Source organism: Saccopteryx bilineata, chromosome 3 (assembly GCF_036850765.1).
Source record: "Saccopteryx bilineata isolate mSacBil1 chromosome 3, mSacBil1_pri_phased_curated, whole genome shotgun sequence".
Classification (NCBI taxonomy): Eukaryota; Metazoa; Chordata; class Mammalia; order Chiroptera; family Emballonuridae; genus Saccopteryx; species Saccopteryx bilineata.
Genome location: NC_089492.1, coordinates 131,138,816 through 131,154,631, shown reverse-complemented (window position 1 = coordinate 131,154,631; position 15,816 = coordinate 131,138,816). Strand labels below are relative to the sequence as shown.

At 39.0% G+C, this 15,816-nt stretch overlaps 1 protein-coding gene and 1 pseudogene across 1 annotated transcript in view; both read left to right on the top strand.

Moving 5' to 3' along the window:
• Nucleotides 1-15,816, top strand: part of M1AP (meiosis 1 associated protein) — a 98,190-nt gene that overhangs the window by 50,263 nt on the left and 32,111 nt on the right. The window lies entirely within an intron of this gene.
• LOC136328773 (microtubule-associated proteins 1A/1B light chain 3B pseudogene) lies at nt 7,057-8,405 on the top strand (annotated as a pseudogene).

The following is a 15,816-nucleotide window of genomic DNA, read 5'->3' as shown; positions in this document are numbered from 1 at the left end:
AAATGGCATAATTGAGTTCTCTTTTTTTTTCCATTAATTTGAGAAGGGGAAGGGAGAGAGAGAAGCATCAACTCATTGTTTCACTTAGTTGTGTACTCAATGATTGCTTCTTATCTGTGCCCTGACCAGGGATTGAACCCATGACCTCTGGTGTGCTAGATTGACACTTTATCCACTAAGCCACCCGGCCAGGGCCTTGAGTCTTCTATTTATCCAGTCTGTTAACCTCGGCCTTTTATTTAGAGTGTATAGTGAATTCACATTTACCATAACTATTGATATGTTTGAGTTTAGGTCTACCATCTTATTTTTGTTTGTCCTTTCTGAGTTTTGTTCTTATTTTCCCTGCTTCCCTGTTTCTTTCAGGCTGTGAAATATTGGGAGATTCTATTTTAATTTTCTATTGTCATTTAGCTATATTTCCTTGCATTATTTTTAGTGGCTTCTTTATATTTCTTAACTTTTCACAGTCTACTTAGAGTCAAAATAATTCTACTTCACATAAAATGTTGAAGCCTCAAGATTATAATACTTCACTTAAGTAAGGATTAAAATATATTTTTCAACTTTTTTGCAGCCTACTTAGCATTAATACAGTACCATTTCATGTCAAATATCAAAATATTACAACTATATAGGTTCACTTATCCCTGACATTCATATATGCATACAGCAACTTTTTGTTAATAGTTGTCATGTGTATTACATCTACATTATAAACTACACAAGAAAATATTATAAATTTTTCTTTAAACAATCATGTGTGTTTTAAAGAAACTAAGATAAAAACTGTCATTTATATTTACCATTTCCAATGTTCTTCATTCATTCCTGAAGATCCAGCTTTCCCCTGGGTATCATTTCCTTCAGCTCAAAGAATTTTAGTATTTCTTGTAGCATGGTTCTGGTGATTGCAAATTCTCCTAATTTTTATTTATATAAAAATGTTTATTTCATTTTTATTCTTGAAGGATATTTTTCTTGAATTTAGAATTATGAGTTGACAGGAATTTTTTTCTTTCAGCACATTAAAGATGTTGCTCTACTATCTTCCAGTCTTTCATGACTTCTCATTAAAAGTCACAGTTCTTAAATTAATTTACCTTATGTATAAAGTACATTTTTCTGGCTGCTTTGAAACCAGTATGGTTTTATGAACCAATGTCACCCCAATAAATTAAGTGTTTTAAAAAGGGATATTCTCTTTGTTTTTCTGAAGCTTTACAATAATGTAACTAATGGTGGATTTCTTTTTTTTTTTTTTTTCTCCTGTATTTTTCTGAAGCTGGAAACGGGGAGAGACAGTCAGACAGACTCCCGCATGCGCCCAACCGGGATCCACCCAGCACGCCCACCAGGGGCGATGCTCTGCCCACCAGGGGGCGATGCTCTGCCCCTCCGGGGCGCCGCTCTGCCGCTGCCAGAGCCACTCAAGCGCCTGGGGCAGAGGCCAAGGAGTCATCCCCAGCGCCTGGGCCATCTTTGCTCCAATGGAGCCTTGGCTGCGGGAGGGGAAGAGAGAGACAGAGAGGAAGGAGGGGGTGGGGGTGGAGAAGCAAATGGGCGCTTCTTCTATGTGCCCTGGCTGAGAATCGAACCCGGGTCCCCCGCACGCCAGGCCGACACTACCGCTGAGCCAACTGGCCAGGGCCAGCGTGGATTTCTTGTTAAGAGCTCACTGAGATTCTTGAGTCTGTAAATTTACATCTTTAACCCAGTTTGGGAAATCTTCTGCCATTATTTCTTTAAATACTTTTTGTCTTATTTCCCCTTTTCTATCCTTCTGAGACTCAAATTACCCTCATGTCAAACCTTTCCCTAAGACTATGTTTTTGGTTGGTTGGTTGGTTGGTTGGTTGGTTTGTCAAGAATTTTTTCTTTCTTTTTTTCAGGTTAGATTATCTCCATTGATCTTTTTTTTTTAAGATTTTATTTATTGATGAGAGAGAGAGAAGGAGAGAAAGGAAGGAGGGTAAACATCAACTCACAGCAGTTGCTTCTTGAGTATGTATGTACCTTGAGTCAGCCACTTTATCCACTGCACTACCACAGGTCAGGCTGATTTTTTTTAATGTTTATTACATTGATTTTAGAGAGAGGAAGGGGAAGAGAGAGAGAGAGAAACATCAATCTGTTCCTGTATGTGCCCTAACCAGGGATCAACCCAGGGATCAAGCCAGCAATCTCCGTGGTTCCAGATGATGTTCTAACCCAGTGGTCCCCAACCCCTGGGCCACAGACCAGTACCGGTCCATGGGCCATTTGGTACTGGTCCACAGAGAAAGAATAAATAACTTACATTAGTTCCACTTTATTTATATTTAAGTCTGAACGATGTTTTATTTTTTAAAAATGACCAGATTCCCTCTGTTACATCCGTCTAAGACTCACTCTTGACGCTTGTCTCGTAAGCTCGACAATTATATTTTAAAATACCACAGTTTTTACGCCAGTTGCATAATTTCATTTTGTGCATTTATCCGTTTCACCCTAAAGGCCAGTCCATGAAAATATGATATTTTCTGATATTAAACCGGTCCGTGGCCCAAAAAAGGTTGGGGACCACTGTTCTAACCAACCAGGCTAGCTGGCCAGGGCAGCAGTCCATTAATCTATCTTTTATTTTTGTTTTGTTTTGTTTTGTTGCAAGAGAAGGAGAAACAGGAAGGGAAGGAGGTGAGAAGCATCAACTCATAGTTGCAGCACTTTAGTTATTCATTGATTGCTTCTCACATGTCCCTTGACCTGGCGGCTCTAACCAAGCCAGTGACCCCTTCCAGCTCAAGCCAGCAAGCCTGTGCTCAAGCTAGCAACCTTAGGGTTTCAAACCTGGGACCTCAGCATCCCAGGTCAATGCTCTATCCACTGCACTACCACCAGTCAGGTGATTTGATTTATCTTTAAATTCACTCATCTCTCATCTCTATTCTGCTATTAAACCCATGTGATAAACTTTTTTGTTCAGATATATTTTTCAATTCTAACATTCCATTTGGTTCTTCTTTACATTCCCTATTTCCCTGTTGGTACTTATCTGTTTGGTTTTTTTTAATTGTACTGTGTTCACCACCCAAAGTCAAGTCTCCCTCCATCACCATCTATCTCCCTCTTTACCTACCCTTTTCTACCTTCCTCTACTTGCCTTTCCCACTGGTAATCACCATACTGTTGTCTGTGTCTATTAGTTTGTTTGTTGTAGGGTTTTTTGCTTAATTCCTTTACCATTTTCACCCAGCCCTCCAACCTCCTCCCTGCTGATAGCTGTCAGTTTATTCTCTGTATTTATGAGTTTGTTCCTATTGTTAGTTTGTTTGCTTGCTTGTTTTGTTTGTTAGATGTCTCTTATAAGTGAAATAATATGATACTTGTCTTTCTCTAACCGGCTTACTTCACTTAGCATAATATTCTCCAGATCTATCTATGCTGTCACAAAAACTAAATTCCCTTCTTTTTTATGGCAAAGTAGTATTCCTCTGTATAAATGTACCACAGCTTTTTTATCCACTCAGCTATTGATGGGGACTTGGGCTGCTTCCAAATCTTGGCTATTATAAATAATGGTGCAATGAACATATATTTTCATTAATTATGAATATATTTTTCATTCCTCATTGAGCATATTATGGTATTTTACAGTATGGTGGTTACCAGAGAGAAGGGGGGATAAAAAGGTTGTAAAGGGTAATGGGGGCTAAATATATGGTGACAGAAAATGATTTGACTTTAGGTGGTGGGCAAACAATGCAATATACAGATCATGTATCATAAAATGGACGCTTGAAACCTATATGATCTTATTAACCAATGTCGCCCTAATAAATTTAATTTAAAAATAAAAATTTTAAAATTTAGCCCTAAAAATTTTAAAATAAAGTAATAAAATCCTTGTCTGATAAACCTAACATCTTTTTCACCTAGAGATTTGCATCTATTGATTATAATTTTCTTTGAGACTGGGCTGCATTTTCTCACTCTTTGCATGCAAAAACATTTGGATTGTACTTTGTGAGTGCTGTGTTCACATAACATTGGAGACTCTGGACTCTATTATATTAATCTGAAAAGTGTTTGTTTTGACAAGTAGTCAACTTTGTTAGACTCAAACTGTAACCTGGGATGGCCTACAGTGCACACTTCATCCAAATCTCAGTTCTCTCCTTTAAGCTTAAACTGTGAGCTGCTTTTGGTTTGTCTCACCTAGGGTCAGCTGACTTAATATGTAATTTACGGTGCGCTGGATCTGGTTGTTTCATTCCTTGGCTTTCTTTTTCAGTCTCTGGTAACTATATTTGCCCCAGGCTCCTTACGCTGGTAATGCCTGTGAAAGACAGCAGTCTTTCAATTGAAGCTGTAGCTGCCTCACACTGCTGTGATAGAGGCCACCCTCAGGGCAAAGGTGCAAAAATGGGGCACTCATTCCTTGCTGGTCACTTACTACAGATTTCAACCCCTCTCCAAAATCTACCTTTATTCAGTCTCCAGAACCCTCGAGTAATTGGGGTTTTAATATTATCCAGAGTGTTTAGCCGTTATTTACAGGAAGATCAATTTTTTATTAGGTACTGGAACCTAACTAGCCTGGAAAGCCCTTAGTCACTGTTGATCAGTTGGTTCTTTCTTTTCATCTTTTCTTCTATCTTCTATTCAGGTCGATAAGCTCAAATTCTCCATTATTTTTCTCTCTGTATTTAGGAGATTATGACTTTAAAAAAGTTCTTCTGATTAAATTATCTCCTCCTTTCTCCCCTTCATGCCCTAACACACACACACACACACACACACATACACACACACCCCTACACACACCTACTTTACTTGGCAAATGACTTGCATTGCTCTCACCTAAGCTTGGGACAACCTGGCCACTTCTGTATCCAAAATCAGCCCCATCATATACCTAGCAGAAGAGTACTAGTTAGCACAGTACAAAGATTAATAAAGACCAGAAATTGACACAAGTAGCAATAAAAGTTTGCATAGAATAAAGGTGGCATCTCAGATCACTAAGGCAAAGATGGACTTATTCGAAAAAGTGCTGGGACAACTGATTAGCTATGTAGAAAATATGCCAAATGGATCAGGAACCTAAATGTAAAGAATAGTATTTTTTAAATAGTAAAAGAAAACATTGGTGGGTTTTATACTCTCAGCATAGGAAAGGCTTTTCACCTGTGATGCACAGTACAGTACAATAAAGAAAAGATTGATTGATTGATTGATTGATTTACATAAACATGAGTTGCATAACAATAAAAGTCTTAGGCATGGTGAAAAGCACCATAAAGTCAAAACACAACTAAAAAACTAAGAGAAAGTATTTAAAATTTAGATTTGGGAAAGGGGGATGCTAATATCTCTAACATTTAATTTTTAAAATGAGGCCCTGGCCGGTTGGCTCAGCGGTAGAGCGTCGGCCTGGCGTGTGGGGGACCCGGGTTCGATTCCCAGCCAGGGCACATAGAAGAAGCGCCCATTTGCTTCTCCACCCCCACCCCCTCCTTCCTCTCTGTCTCTCTCTTCCCCTCCCGCAGCCAAGGCTCCATTGGAGCAAAGATGGCCCGGGCGCTGGAGATGGCTCCTTGGCCTCTACCCCAGGCTCTAGAGTGGCTCTGGTCGCGGCAGAGCGACCACCCCAGAGGGGCAGAGCATCGCCCCCTGGTGGGCAGAGCATCGCCCCTGGTGGGCGTGCCGGGTGGATCCCGGTTGGGCGCATGCGGGAGTCTGTCTGACTGTCTCTCCCCGTTTCCAGCTTCAGAAAAATACAAAAAAATAAAAAGTAAAATAAAATGAGGAGGGATGAAATAAAAAACCCTATAGAAAAACTGACAAAATACATGAACAGATAATTCAAAATGTTTTTAAATGGTCCTTATACATATGAAAATATTCTCAACTTCATTCATAATAAGACCACTCTGATACCACTTCCTACCTATTCGACTAGCAAAAGCTAAAAGTGTGACAACACATTCTATTGGTGAGACTATCCATTGCTAGTAGAATGCACAGTGGTACAACCCTTCTGGAGAGGAATTTGGCAATATCTGACAAAACTACATAGTCATTTACTCTTGAACACCACTCCCACTTCTAAGAATTCAATACCCCGAAGTTATATCTCCAAAAGTATAAAAAATGCAAACGCATACAAAGGATCACAAAATTATTGCACAGTTTGTCTAGATTTTTTTGTTGTTTAAGATACGTTTTAGGACTTTCTTTGATTTCAGTGTCTTTTTAAAACTTTTCCTTAGTCTACCTTGCTCTTCACTAAGTCATGTTCTTTCTTGGTTCCTCCTATTTTCGTTTTCACCTCAGAGTAAATCTTTCCTTCAGCCCCCTTGGACATTAAGGAGGCAAACGCCCTGGTCTATTTTTCGGGGCCATTCCAATAGATTTAATGCTTTTTTAGTGAAAATACTTTTTCCCAATCAGCTTTTAAAATTTACATTGCAATTTAAACTTCAAGCTTTTTTATATATAAAATATATAAATCAGTTTTTGCAGAAAATGAAGACTTTAAATATCTTTTAAGTTTAGCATTTCATAAGTCAAACTGTGCTTTAGACTTTGGTATATCTCAGTCAGTAATGATAATCTCTTTCACATGTGGGATAAATTTTTTTTCAATAAAATGAAAATAGAGTTATTGACACCCATAGATAAAATATATATTTTTTATACTTGAAGCATATACTTTATTGAAGAGAAAAATGTCACAAAATGAAAGAAAGAAGGAAGGAAAGAAGAGAGGAGAGAAGCAGAAAGGAAAAGAGGAAAGAAGGAAAGGGCACTGGTTTTTAGTGACTAAAATGTTCATGTGAAGACATTTGGAAGGAAAATTTTTAACCTTTCATCCCTTATAGTTGAATGTTAACTCAAAAATGGGTCAAAGACTTAAACATAAGACCTGATATCATAAAACTCCTAGAAAAAAAATGTTGGGAAGCAGCTCATTAGTATCAGTCTTGGCAATAATTTTGGGGGCAATAAGCAACAAAAGAAAAATCAACAAATGGGACTATATCAAACTCAAAAGCTTCTGCACTAGGGAGACACTGGGGAAGTCGCTGTCGCCACTGTCGTGTCCGCTGCCACCTAAAGCTGCCGAGACCCTCTGCCTCGCCGTCCCCGACCAGCCTCCCACGTCATGCCGTCGGAGAAGACCTTCAAGCAGCGCCACACCTTCGAACAAAGAGTAGAAGATGTCCGACTTATCCGAGAGCAGCATCCAACCAAGATCCCGGTGATAATAGAACGATATAAGGGTGAGAAGCAGCTTCCTGTTCTGGATAAAACCAAGTTTCTTGTACCTGATCATGTCAACATGAGTGAACTCATCAAGATAATTAGAAGGCACTTACAGCTCAACGCTAATCAAGCCTTCTTCCTGTTAATGAATGGGCACAGCATGGTGAGCGTGTCCACACCAATTTTGGAAGTATATGAAAGTGAGAAGGATGAAGATGGATTCCTGTATATGGTATATGCCTCTCAGGAGACATTTGGAATGAAATTGTCGGTGTAAAACTAAAAAAATGCATCTGTTCTAGAATTTTTAAACCCTATCAACAGGAAAAAAGGGATGTTACCAACTAAGATTGATCAGTTCATCTAATCACAGATCATCAAACTAGTAGTGTTCCTGCCTAGGAGTTTTAGAAAATTGTTTTTGTACTTCAAGCAGAAAAACTGAGCTCCAAATGGGCACATTCAGCTTTGGAAACTGTATTATTTAATCTAGGCTGTCTTGTTTTCACATTTAGTTTAAAAAAATAAAATATTTTGCATTCTAAGTTACCAATAAAATAGATCTTCAAGTTATTTTAATGCTTTTTCCTCAATAAGAACTTGTATTTTAAGCATTCAGACAGTAATTCTTTTCTCTAGATATACAGAACCTGCTGACTTTTTAATGAATGGTTTCTACCCAACTAGAGAAATCTCTAAGAGGATCTTTAAACATAAGTTTTCAAGCATAGCCCCCCAAAACACAATTGCCATAATAGTTGGCAAAAAGCAGGCTAAATGGGGGTAAACTGCTGTTAAAGATTCCTGATCCTAGTAAGTATACCCCAAGTCAGTGCTCTTGCAGTGAAGTTCTTACTTGGTTTGTTCTCCAGGCAGTAACACACAGAAAAAACACCCCTGCTTAGTCAGAACCTTGCATAATTTATTTGGTCTAGTTTCTCAAAAGGCCTAGAGGAAAAAAAGTGACATTTCTTCTGCTTTGGATATTCTCTGATCAAAGAGCTCAATCTAGTGCCTGCTTTGGAAATAAACGAGCACTTGTGGCAGTTTCATTCTTTAGGACAGTGGTAGAAACTACATTACCCTGAAACTAAAAACACTTTTGGCTTCAAGCTGCAGATGGTCCATGTTTTATGTTAAGTGTGTGACCAAAATGTTATTTAAAAAGTTACCATATTTCTAAGAGTATTTCAGTTATCACTATTAGGTCAAATAACCATCAAAATTTCCCCAGTTAAGTGCATGTCAGTTGTAAAAAGAACAGTAAAAGGAAATATATTCCCTTCACAGATATTAATGTCAGAAGTTAAAACATTTTCCAACTACAACTAGAATAACCAATGCTTCCTACTACCTGTATGGGGTTCATTATTTATTATATTCATGGGAGTATAACAAAAAGATCACATAGCACTTTATAAATTACATGTAGCAGGTCATGGATTTTCCTTTCTGTATTTAGATGTGTATGGAATACTTGTATCAGTTAGTGGAAATTATTTACTGTAATGGAGGGATAATGCAATATTACTGCACATGGGTCCTTAATTTCTCACCCCCAATCTCCCATCACCTACTCCTGCCGCTGCATGTGTCTGTCTCCGTGGCTAACTTGTAATATGTATATTTTTACATTATGAACATTCTTAATCAGCCAGTTTTGTTTAGATTGTACGTCATTATATCTGACATTCTTGTAACTACTGTGTGATCAATAAGATTCCTGTAAGAAATTTTTTTAAAAACAAAAAGACCATGCTGAAAGGGGTGGGTGGCTTTTATCCCATGTTAGTGGGTGGTCACTCTATATTTATAGGATCTTGAAAACAAGTACATTTTTAATAAACTACAAAAAAAAAAGCTTCTGCACTACAAAAGAAATTATCAAAATGAAAAGACAACCTATAGAACGGGAGAATATTTTTGCAAACCATGTATCAGAGAAGGGATTAATATCCAAAATAAATAAAGAGCTTGGTCAACTCAACACCAAAAAAACCAACAATCCAATTTAAAAAAATGGGCAGAAGAACTAAATAGACATTTCTCCAAAGAGGACATTATTAAAATGGCCAACAGACACATAACAAGATGCTCAACATCACCAATCATCAGAGAAATGCAAATAAAAACACAATGAGATATTACCTCACACATGTTACAATAGCTGTCATCAAGAAGAGCCTGACCAGGCAGTGGCGCAGTGAATAGAGCATCGGACTGGGATGCGGAAGGACCCAGGTTCGAGACCCCGAGGTCGCCAGCTTGAGCACAGGCTCATCTGGTTTGAGCAAAAGCTCACCAGCTTGAACCCAAGGTCGCTGGCTCCAGCAAGGAGTTACTCGGTCTGCTGAAGGCCCACGGTCAAGGCACATATGAGAAAGCAATCAATGAACAACTAAGGTGTCGCAACAAAAAACTAATGATTGATGCTTCTCATCTCTCCATTCCTGTCTGTCTGTTCCTGTCTATCCCTCTCTCTATCTCTGTCTCTGTAAAAATAAATAAATAAATAAAAATTATTTTTAAAAAAAGAAAATAAGAGACAACAGGTGCTGGCAAAGATGTGGTGAAAAGGGGAGACTTATAGAGCTGCTCCTTAAACATGGCTCCATGTTTGAACTACACAAGTCCACTTACATGTGGATTTTTTTAACTGACCCACACATTGCAAGCCCAAATTGTTCAAAGGTCAACTGGCAGTTGGGTGTCCACATATGCAGAGGACCAATTTAAGTTATATGCAGACTTTTAAGGAAGGCATTCAGCACCCTTAACCCCACATTGTTGCAGGGCTAACTGTACATCGTTGGTGGGAATGTAATTTGGTCCAACCATGATGTAAAACAATATGGAGATCTATTAAAAATAGATCTATCATACTATCCAGCAATTCAACTTCTGGGTATATACCCAAAGGAAATAAAACAGGATTTTGAATAGATATATGCACTACCATGTTTATCACAGCCCTATTCACAATAGCCAACACATAGAAAGGACCCAAATGCCCATTAACAGATAAGTGGATTTTTTAATGTAGTACATATACACAATAGAATTTTATTTAGCAATGAGAAAGGAAGATATCTTCCAATTTGTGACAACATGGGTAGACCTTGAGCACATTATGCTAAGTGAGATAAGTCAGACAGAAAGATAAGTACTATATATCCCTTATGTATGGAATCTAAAAAAGTTAAAACTGTTAAAGAAAATAGAGAGAGAGAGTATGTGTGTGTAAAATGGTGGTTACCAGGGGTCTGGAGGGTGGGGGGCTAAGACTGATGGTGTTCAAGGGTAAAACTTGTAGTGAGTAGTAAATAAACCCTAAAGATCTAATGCACAGCATAATGACAATAACATTGTACTATAATTATGTACTGTGATAAATATCACTACATCCGCAACCATATTACAATATATAAATGTGTCAATGTGCTGTACACCTTAAACTTACTCAATGTTACATGTCAAGTTCAGTTCAAGAAAAGAAAGAAAGAAAAAAATGTTTCCTGGAGATAAAACATTGAAAAAAATCATTCATTGTGAATCATTAGTATTTCATTCTTTAGTTAATAGTCAAGGTTTTAAGGGAGGTTCTGTTTTGTTTTTATTTTTAGCCCACCTTAGGCTGCAGGAACTTGACCCCTGTCCTGTAAAACTCCTTGGGTATCTATCTGACTAGGGCTGGAAAGACACATATCCACTGTAAGCTGAGGGGTCTCTGCTTGAGCTCTGCCCATGGGGCTCCCAGATTCCTCTCCCCTCCTCCCACCACTGCCCAACACCCCCAAAAAACAGAAAAGCATGTGTGGGAGGATGGGCAGAGACACATGGACATCCCACACAAACTAATAGTTTGGCACACCTTTAAAAATATAAATATAGGCCTGACCTGTGGTGGCGCAGTGGATAATGCGTCGACCTGGAAATGCTGAGGTCGCCGGTTCAAAACCCTGGGCTTGCCTGGTCAAGGCACATATGGGAGTTGATGCTTCTAGGTCCTCCCCCCTTCTCTCTCTCTGTCTCTCCTCTCTCTCTCTCTCTCTCTCTCCCCCTCTCATCTCTAAAAAATGAATAAATTTTAAAAAATTAATATATATATAAATATAAATATAATTTTTTTAAGTGAGAGGAGGGGAGATAGTGAGACAGACTCCTGCATGTGCCCCTACTGGGATCCACCTGGCAACCCCGTCTGGGGCTCATGCCCCCATCAACCGAGCTTGCCTCAGTGCCCGGGGCAATACTCAAACTAACTGAGCCACTGGCCATGAAAGCAGAAGAGAGAGAGAAGGGGGAGAGAGTTGGGGAGAGAAGCAGATGGTCACTTCTCTCATGTGCTCTGACCAAGAATCAAACCTGGGAAGTCCATAAGCCAGGCTGACACTCTATCCCCTGAACCAACTGGCCAGGACCTTCAAACAAATATTTTTAAAGTACTAATTCAACAATTGCTTGGGATTCAAGAACTGCAAAGAGAAAGAGAAAAGAAGTAATGCTGGCTCCTCCCTGCCCCAATCTTGCACACTTTCCTGTGCAAAGCCAAAGCCTTGCAATAAAGGCATCCACCCTTCTTAGAAGCAAGTGTAGTGACTACTTGTTTTTAGGTGAGCATGCCTCTTTGCGGGAGTCTCATCCTTCACCCCAGCAGCTTGTCAGCCAGTCCTCTCTTCCTTTCTTATTTTATTTTAGCCTTCTTGCTAGTCCTTCAACATACCAAGCTCATTACCACCTCAGGACCTTTGATCTTGCTGATTTCTCCATCAGGAACAATATTCCCACAGATGTTTTCATGTTTCCTTTCCTTAGTTTAACTCTCTACTGAACTATCACCTTCTTAGAACACTGGCCAGTCAAAGTAGATATTCATGCACATACATACAAACATACACACACATATCCTTATCCTGCTTTCTTTTTCTTCATAGTATCTATCATTATCTGCAATTGTTTTTCTGGGTTTTTTTATTTATTGTCTATTCTTGAACTAGAATGTAAGCCACGAAAGCAGAGAATTTGCCAACTTCATTGTTGACACGACACCTATCAGTGCCTGGCTCACAGAAGGCACTTAATAAATAATTACTTGAATGACAAATTAAATGAAAGAATAAAATTAAATGACTGAATGAAAACAGTATTCTTCCTAAGGAAAGGTCTAGGAAATAAATTTTCTCTCTTTCATCCAGTTCTAGTGATGTTTTAAACCGACTTACAGACTGGGGCCCAAAAAGATGGTCACCCATTGGTGAACCCTGCACTCACTTCTCAGCAGACTCCACATTGCCATAATCACCACTGTCCTGCCCCCTCCTTTTAAGGGGTTTCTCCTTTTTCCCAGGGTTCAAGCATCACTTCCATAAATGAGACAAATGAAAGACAAGCTGGATAGCCCCTGACCCTGTTACCTGTTGGAGAGGATGTTCATGCTGTTGTTGATTTAAGGACAGTAATTGAATGGCTCTGCGTGGTTGTTCCTGAGCAAGCTCTGTCTGCTGTGATTACTTAACCTGGTTACTAACATCTTGCAGCTACTCCTGTATTCAGAGAGTAGACAGCCCTGATTGTAACCTGACCCAGGGAGGCTAAGATACCATAATTTCACTGTTTCTGTCTTGGTTCTTGATATTTTTGAGGTTATAAAGCTCTTCTGAGAATCTGATAAAAGCTAAGGACCTATCATCTCCTTCTACCACCTCACTGAAATATCTATGCACATACAGATGAAATTGTATACAATTTCTGGGGGTTCCAAGAACCCTTGAAACCCATTCATGATATGCCCAAGAATAAGCTATATGATATATAAGGGTCACTTGGAAAGACATAGGTCAGGGCCTTTGCAGGACTGTGGAGAATGTACACAACTGGCCAGGAACACCCTCTTCCCAGACCTCTGCTTTAGACATTCTTGTCAAGAGAGAAATACAGTCATTATATATGCAGATGTATGTGTTATAGTGTTGAATTCTCCCATTTTAAAATTTACACATTTCAATTTTATAACTCTGAGTTTAGGTTGATTTCTGAGAAGGACTGCTTTAAGCATTATCTTATTTTCAATGATTAGGATTTCTTAGTTTTTCTCATTATTGAGGTCCTTCCAGGAAAGCTTAAAAAGAGTTTATGCCAAGCAAAAGAAGGTCAGACAGAAAAAGTCAAGAACCATATGATTTCACTCACATGTGGGATATAAAACTGAAAACAACAAATGAACAAATAAGACAAACAAACAAACAAAAATCCATAGTCAGACAACAGTGTGGTGGTGACCAGAGGGAAAGGAGGAGGTGGGTAGTAAAGGGGAAAGGGAGTCAAGTATATGGTGACAGAGGGAGATTTGACTTTGGGTGATAAATACACAATAGAATATACAGATGATGTATTATAGAACTGTACCAGTGGTAGTCAACCTGGTCCCTACCGCCCACTAGTGGTGTTCCAGCTTTCATGGTGGGCGGTAGTGGAGAAACCAAAGTATAAATAAAAAGATAGACTTAACTATAGTAAGTTGTTTTATAAAGATTTATTCTGCCAAACTTAGCAAAAATCCGACATAAAATACTTGGTAAGTAATTATTATTATATGCTTTAACTTGCTGTAACTCTGCTTTATAAATTTTATAAAGTAAAGTTACTTCCCTACTTTATAAATCACCATTACTGTGGAACCGGTAGGCGGTTAGAAAATTTTACTACTAACAGAGATACAAAAGTGGGCGGTAGGTATAAAAAGGTTGACCCCTGAACTGTACACTTGAAACCTACATAACTTTATTAACCAATGTAATCCCAATAAATTTTTTAATTTATTTATTGACTTTTTAAGAGATAGAGAGAGAAAGAGACAGAGAGAAAGGAGGGAAGCTGAAGAGCAGGAAGCATCAACTCTTAGTAGTTGCTTCTCATGTGTGCCTACACCTGGCAAGCCCAGGGTTTTGAACCGGCAATCTCAGCATTCCAGGTCAATTCCACTGTGCCACCACAGGTTTTAATTTTTAACTTTTTAAAGGAAGCTTTAATAAACCAAGAACAAGAAATTTTGTCTTGTTTTGTTTTTTTGATGAGTATTTAAAATAAGGAAGATGATTTTTTAAAAACAGTTTAAATGTTGAAAGATAACGTCACAGAAACCTCCCAAAAAGTACAATAAAGAAGCAGCAATAGTGGTTTTAAAAATAAGAGCTCAGTGAAGAGTGTCACTGCTTGTGGCCACAGGGGGGCAGGGTAAGTCCAAAAATTGAATTAATTGCTAGCTGCTGGGTAGGCTGCAGTGAACCAGGCTTCCTCACTGCTCTTAAACACCCAGACACAGAGCCGCACCCTCCCTCTGGTAGCCTTTTCTACTTCGTGCCCTCAGTAGGACCTGGCTCATTCAGTGCCCAGTGTCCTGCTTACTAGTCAGTGTGGGGAGCTGCTCTTCAACATCTGAGAAGTGAGAAGTCCCCTCTCCCTTCCCCAGGTTTAGCACATTTAGTTGTACTTATGAGGAACACAGTACTAAGTGTTGGTGTTCTTATGTATGTCAGTAGGAGGGAGGAAGCAATCACCAAGGGAGGTGATCAGGGGAAAAGTTTTAGAAAGAAAGCACATTCTTGTCCTGTTAAAGCAAATCATTTTGTTGATGAGAGTAAAGGAAAAAAAACTCCATGCTGTTCATAGATCATCTCTCACTTCTTATGCTTCACTGGAACTGAGATAGGTTGTGCTATCCCATTTTGCCCAAAGTCACATGGCTAACAACTTTCAAGTCACGATTCAAGCCCTGGTCTTTCTACTATACCCCACCATGTATCAAAAACTCACAGAAAAATTTGGCCAGGTGGTTTGGTGGATAGAGCATCACCAAGCAGAGCACATACAAGAAGAAACTGATGAATGCACAACTAAATGAAACAAGTCGATGCTTCTCTCTCTCTCTCTCACTCTCTCTCTGCCTCACCAATGGAAAAAAAAAAATTTAACTCCTAGGAAGAGAAGAAAACCCTTCAGAAGAAACCAGTTAACAAGTATAATTTGTGCTGACCAAATGAAGCCCACAAATACCCAGGGGGTGCTGCTTAAACCCAAATAAAGGAGGATATAATTAAGCATGGCTTCCTGGATAAAGTCATCTCTGAGTTGAATTCTGGGGGAGGTGCAAGCCATAGATTGACAGAGCAATAAAAGCACTAAGGAAGGAAGGAAGTCATGTGGTAAGGAGACTAACTTACTCAAAGCAGAAGAGTTACAGGAAAAAGTAATGAGAGCTAAGGAGGAGGGAGCAGTTGTTTAATTTATTGTTTAACATAACAGGCATTTGCTAAGCTTCAGCTCCATGCGAATTACCTGTGGGGGATGGGAATACAGGATTTTAACAGGTGGAGATGAGAAGAATCCTATGAGCCATCATGGAAAAAGGGAAGGAGGAATAAGGAGTAGTACCGATTGTATAGGATGAGTGAAGGGAATAAAGAAGACAGCAGGAAGGTAGGATATACTCTTTAGCAAAGCTAGGGTCCGATGAAACCATGTTTTAGAAAATTTTACTGGTAGAAGTACATAAGTACTGGAGGAGAA